The sequence below is a fragment of the Hylobates moloch genome, unplaced genomic scaffold (assembly GCF_009828535.3).
Source record: "Hylobates moloch isolate HMO894 unplaced genomic scaffold, HMol_V3 SCAFFOLD_168, whole genome shotgun sequence".
NCBI classification, from domain to species: domain Eukaryota; kingdom Metazoa; phylum Chordata; class Mammalia; order Primates; family Hylobatidae; genus Hylobates; species Hylobates moloch.
The window spans coordinates 26,807-33,625 of NW_026652443.1; positions in this window are offsets into that span (position 1 = coordinate 26,807).

Sequence of the window (6,819 nt, forward strand, 5' to 3'; positions counted from 1 at the left end):
GAAGGAAGGAAAGGAAGGAAGGAAGGAAAATAAAAGAAAGAGGAAAGGAAAGGAAAGATGAAGACAATGAAACGTGCATGAATTACCCATTCAAAACATAAATAGCTGGAAATAAAAACAAAAGCAAAATGGAAGGGAAGATAAACACAAATTCGTGACAGGAATTTTCTCAGAATTGCAAAATGGAGACTTCTCAGGCTGGAGGAATAAGGGAACATCAACTTTATCTGTAACACTTTACATATTTTCATTAGAAAATAAGACAAGAAGAACAATCGTCACCTCTGAGTGATAGGTACATTTGTATATAAAAATTTATAAATTTATAAATCTATCAATCAATATGTATAAATATTTGAATCTTATATAAATGTATATATATCTTATATAACAATAGTATATATTAACAATATAAATACATATAACAAAGCATAAATACATACTAAGGATACATGTTGTTCTTTGGACTTTCCTGTGTGTTTATGTGTCTCAAAATAAAGTCATAATTTGAACAAGCCTGCCCGTGAGGTCAGTGCAGAAGCCTGGGCTATCTCAGGCTACCAGCTCCCGAAACAGGAAGGGACCTGGCACCCACAGCCAGGTCCAAGCACTCCTAGGACATGGAGAGAGGACCAGGCTGGCTGGCACCTCCTGGGTGGCCAGGTGCCATGAAGGCAGGGGAGCCGAGGGACACGGGCTTTAAGCCTTTGCACATCATATTGCTGGATTAATCATAGAGCAATGGTGACACCGGTCTTGGTTCCCCTGGGGTGGGCCCACCTTCCCCCACACATCTGTTTTGTCCCCTTTCACAAGAGCCCCCAAGACCGGTTGCCACAGCCCCACCGCACACAGCGCTGCCTGGGTGAGGGGAAGTCCACTGAGCCAGCAACGCTGAGGGGAACACCTTGGTGGAAAGGGCCCTGCCTCCCAGCCAATGCCTGTGGCCGTGTTGTGGTCACATGACACAAGCAGAACCAATCAGATCACTGCCCAGGATTTCTTAGTTAAGATTTTTATTTTTTCAGATTGGAGTCTTGGTCTGCCCTCAGGCTGGAGTGCTGTGGCATGATCTCGACTCACTGCAACCTCCACCACCTGGGTTCAAGAAATTCTCATGCCTCAGCCTCCCAAGTAGCTGAGATCACAGGTGCACTACCAAGCCCAGCTAATTTTTTTTTTTTTTTTTTTTTTTTTGGTATTTTTAGTAGAAATAAAGTTTGGCTATGTTGGCCAGGCTGGTCTTGAGCCCCTGACCTCAGGTGATCCACCCACCTTAGCCTCCCAAAGTGCTGGGATTACAGGCGTGAGCCACCGTGCCTGGCCCAGGAGTTTAGATTCTTGATTTGAATCTTTTCCTCTTCTCTAATGGAAACATTTCTTGCTGTACATTTGCCTCTCAACACTGCTTAAGCTGCCTTCTATAAATTTTAATGTTACATTTTTATTCTTAGTTCAATGTTTAAATTTCACTTTAAGGCTTCCTCTTTAACTCATGCAATACTTAGAACGACATTGTTTAGTTCCCAAATGTTGGGAGATTTTTCTGTTATCTTTCTGTTACTGATTTCTAGTTTTATTCCATTGTGGTCAGAGAACATGCTCTGTATGATTTCAGTTCTTTTAAACTTGTTGAGATTTATCACCCAGTGTATGGTCTGTCTTGGTATATATTCCATGGACACTTGAAAAGAAGGTATATATACTGCTGTTCTTGCATGGAGTGTTTTATAAATGCCAATTAAGTCTGTTCATTGTTGAATTCTTCTATATCCTTGCCAATTTCTGTCTAGCTGTTCTATCACTTTTTGAGAGAGGGATATTAAAGATTCTAACTATAATTGTGGATTTATCTATTTCTCTTTTCTCAGTTTTGTTTCACATATTTTATAACTGTCTTGTCTGGTGCATACGTATTTAAAATTACAATGCCTTCCTGGTGGATTTTGACCAGTTTAGCATTATATACTGTCCCACACTATCTCTGGTAATTGTCTTTGCTCTGAAATTTGCCTTCTGATATTAATATTGTCACTCCTGCTTTCTTCTGATTAATCTTCACATGATATATCATTTTTCATCCTTTCACTCTCAACTTGCCTATATTGTTTTGTTGTTGTTGTTTTGGGGTTTTTTTGTTTGGTTGGTTGGTTTTGCCTAGTTGGTTTTCTGCTTTTTGAGACATGGTCTCGTTTTCTCGCCCAGGCTGGAGTGCAGTGGCACAATCATAGCTCACTGCGGCCTCTACCTCCAGGGCTCAAGTGATCCTCCCACCTCAGCCTCCCAAGTACATGGGACCACAGGCACATGCTGCTACACCTGGCTAATTTTTGCATTTTTTGTAGAGATGGGGTTTCACCATGTTTCCAAGGCTGGTCTCAAACTCCTGGCCTCAAGCAATCCTTCTGCCTCAGCCTCCCAAAGTGCTGTGATTACAGGTGTAAGCTACCACACCTGGCCAGCCTATATTGTTTTATTTGAAGTTAGTTTCTTGTAAGCAACATAGAATTGGGGCATGTTTTTTAATCCATTTTTTTGTCTTTTAATTCATATATTTATACTGCTTACACTTAATATAATTATTGATATGTTAGGTAGGGCTTAAGTCTAATATTTTATATTTTGTTTTCTGTTTGTCCTCTCTTTTTTCATTTTTCTATTTTCTTTTTCTTGCCGTGGTGTGCTTTGGCTGAACAGTTCTTTAGAATTCTATTTTCATTTATCTGTAGTGTTTTTGAGTGTATCTCTAGATATAGCTTTTTTAGTGGGTGCTCTAGTATTACATAAGTATACACAGTTTATCACAGTCTACTAGTGTCATCATTTTACCAGTTTGCATAAAGTATAGAAACCTTACCTCCCTTTTTTATATCCCTTTTTTCTCCCCCATTTATAATTATCTTAATAAATACTTCTTCTACATACACTTAGAACCACATCAATGTTACAATTTTTGCTTCAACCATCAGATACAATTTGGAAAACTCAAGAAGAGAAAAGCCTATTGCAGTCACCCATATTTCTGCTTACCATGTTCTTTCTTCCTTCCTGGTGTTTCAGGGTTCCTTATTTTATTGTTTCCTTTCATGTTTAGAGACTTTCCTTTAGCCACTCTTTTAGGGTAGGTGAGCTCGTGACCACCTCTCTTGGTTTTCCTTCATCTGAGAATGTCTTGGTTTATTCCTGAAAGATTTGGGAAGCAGGGGTAGTAATGAGATTTTGGGTTGACAATTCCTTTCTTTCCGCACTTGAAAAAAAATTATGCCACTTTCTCCTGGCTTCCATGGTTTGTGATGAGAAATACACTGTCATTTCAATTGTTTCTTCCTCTAGGGGTAATGTATTATTTTCTCTGGCTACTAATTAAGATTTTTTTAATCTTTCATTTTCAGGAGTTTAATTATGATGTATCTTGGAGTGGATTCCTCTGAACTTATCCTGTTGGGCATTCATTCAGCTTCTTGAATACATAAGTTTATATCTCTTGCCAAATTTGAGAAGTTTTCAGCCATTATTTCATCACATACTTTGCCAGCTCCACCCTCTTTCTTCTCTCCTTCCAGGACTTGGATGGCATTAATGTAAGATCTTGTTATAGGCCCACAAGTTTCTGCTCATTTTTTTAAATCTGCTTTTGATCTGTGTTTTCAGATTGGGTAATTCCTTTCATTCTGTCTTCCAGTTCATTGGTTCATTAGTTCTTTCCTCTGTCCCCTCCATTTGCTATTGAGACCATCTGCTGAAATTTTTACTTCAGTCATTGTGTTTTCAATTCTGAAATTTCCATTTGGTTCTAGTTTGTTTGTTTTTGTTTTTTGAGAAACAGAATCTTGCTCTGTAGCACAAGCTGGAGTGAAGTGGTATGATCTTGGCTCATGCAACCCGTCTCCCAGCTTCAAGCAATTCTCATGCCTCCCAAGTAGCTGGGACTACCGGCATGTGCCACCACACCTGGCTAATTTTTGTATTTTTAGTAGAGACAGGGTCTTGCTGTATTTCCCAGGCTGGTCTTGAACTCCTGGCCTCAAAGCAATCCACCTGCCTCGGCCTCCCAAAGCACTGGGATTACGGATGTGAGCCACCGCACCCAGCCTGGTTCTTCTTTATAGCTTCTATTTCTTTGCTGAGACATTCTATTTTATCTTGTATTTCAGAGTGCTTGTAATTATTCACTGAAGCATTTTTATCATGGCTGTTTTAAGAATTATTGTCAAACTTCTCAAATAATTCTAACATCCCTGTCATCTTGGTATTGGCATCTGCTGATTGTCTTTTTTCATTCAGCTTGAGATTTTCCTGGTTCTTGATATGATGAGTGATTTTCTCTTGAAAGATGGACATTTTTCCTGTATAAGACTCTGAATCTTACTGAATCCTTCTGTTTCAGCTTCCAGTCACTGACATGGCTCTGGCGGGGAAACAGGGGAGGTGCTGATGCTGCCCCGGCCCTTCCAGGTGTAGATGCAAGTTCCTCGCTTGGTTCTCCTGACACCTGAGGTGAGGGGCTCAATGTTACTGAAACCTGGGAGGGGCTCATAACCAGCCACTGGGGATAGAAGTCCCAGCCCCTACCTGGCCTTCTCTGACACCATTCCAGCAGACGTTGGGGGGCTTTGTTATAGTTTAGGATCTCACCTTGGCCTTTGCTGGTGGGGGTTAGGGGGGCCACAGATTTTTCTGTGGTGTTCAGCTGGGGTAGAATGGTCATTGCCTGAGAGTTTTCTGTTCTGGTAAGCTACACCTTTCCTGGTCTTTGGACTAAGATAGCAGACTTTCTTGGGGCTTTTGTTTTTTCTATGCCCGTGAGCATTTCTGGGTTGCCAGCTGCTTCTCCTCCAAGTCTGGGACACATGAGGCCGAAAAGAAAACCCAGGGACTCACCGCTATTTCATTTGATATGATTTGACTCTGCATCCACATCAAATCTCACCCTGAATTGTAGTTCCCATAATCCCCATGTGTTGTGGGAGGGACCCAGTGGGAGGTAACTTAATCATGGGGGCAGTTACCATCATGCTGTTCTTGTGATAGTGAGTTCTCACGAGATCTGATGGTTTTATTAAAATAAGGGGTTTTTCCTTGGCCAGGAGTGGTAGCTCATGCCTATAATTCCAGAACTTTGGGAGGCCGAGGCAGGTGGATCACCTGAGGTCGAGAGTTTGAGACTAGCCTGACCAACACGGAGAAACCTCGTCTCTACTAAAAATACAAAATTAGCCGGGCATGGTGGCACATGCCTGTAATCCCAGCTACTAGGGATGCTGAGGCAGGAGAATTGCTTGAACATGGGAGGCAGAGGTTGCGATGAGCCGAGATCATGCCATTGCCCTCTAGCCTAGGAAATAAGAGTGAAACTCAGTCTCAAAAAAAAAAAAAAATATATATATATATATGGGGCTTTTCCACTTTTGCTCAGCACTTCTTTTTCCTGCCATCATGTGAAGAAGGATGTGTGTGCTACCCCTTCTGCCATGATTGTAAGTTTTCTGAGGCCTCCCCAGCCCTGGAGAACTGTGAGTCAATTAAACGTCTTTCCTTTGTGAATGACCCAATCTTGGGTATGTATTTATTCGCAGCATGAGAATGGATTAATACATCATTCCTTGGGCCTCAAGGTCCCTAGCTGGTCTGTCTTCTCTCCACCTTTCAGAGTATATATATGATGGACAGAGTTTTTAGTTTTACTTAGCAGGAGGAGGGAAAAGCATGTCTATTCCATATTCCCATATTACCAGAGGTGTAAGTTTCCCATCTAGAAGACTTTTATTTTAATCAACCCACCTTTAGCACATGGCTGGTTTTTTGTTTTTTGGCTTCTGTTTTTTTTTGGGGGGGGGGGGATGGAGTCTAGCTCTTGTTGCCCAGGCTAGAGTGTGATCTCAGCTCACTGCAGCCTCTGCCTCCCGAGTTCAAGCAATTCTCTTGCCTCAGCCTCCTGAGTAGCTGGGATTGCAGGCATGCGCTACCACACCCAGCTAATATTTTTTGTATTTTTAGTAGAGACAGGGTGTTGCCATGTTGTCCAGGCTGATCTCAAACTCTTGGCCTCAGGTGATCCACCCTCCTCGGCCTCCCAAAGTGCTGGGATTACAGGCATGAGCCACCACACCCGGCCTGGGACATGCCTATTCTTAACCCAGGACAGGCATCCACATTTCCTTCAGTCAATTCAGGGAGGCTCCATTCAGAAGGTCCTTTCTCACAGTCACTGAGAAAGTGGCTGTGAGGCCATAAACAATGGCTGCAGCATCCCACCGTCTGGCCGGGCCCTCCTCACCTGCTGACCATGTCCGATCTTCCCCAGCAAGGAGAACTGTGGCATCTGTTTGAGATCAGGCAAGAAGCCAGACTGCCACCATCTTCCCTCTGCCACAATCTTTTTGCTTCGTTTCTCAGCTCATTTAGGGGACCTATTCCTTGGAAAGCCACCATGAGCTTTTAAGCACTGGCTTCTCCTGCATGGGGGCCTGCCCTGTCTTTGGGGCTGACACACTGCAAAGCCTTGTCATATGGGGTCAGGTTAGGTAGGAACCAGTTCCAAGAGGTGGAACTGAGCAGAAGCAGGGGCACCATGGCTGATGCCCCAGGCCCCACTGCCCACATTCTCATGGGTCAGGAAGGAAAGGCCCCCACATGGATGTTCCCACTGCCTGAGCCCAGCCCTTTTCTGCTGTCCTTCACACTCATCTCAATCACTCCAGCCCTGAACTTATGTGTGGAAATTCTACCTCTAGCTCCTCCACTTTCCAGCTTTGTGGGTAAAACACTTATTCTCCCTGATCATGTGTTTTGTAAACCAAAAATAAAATTCTAAGGCCC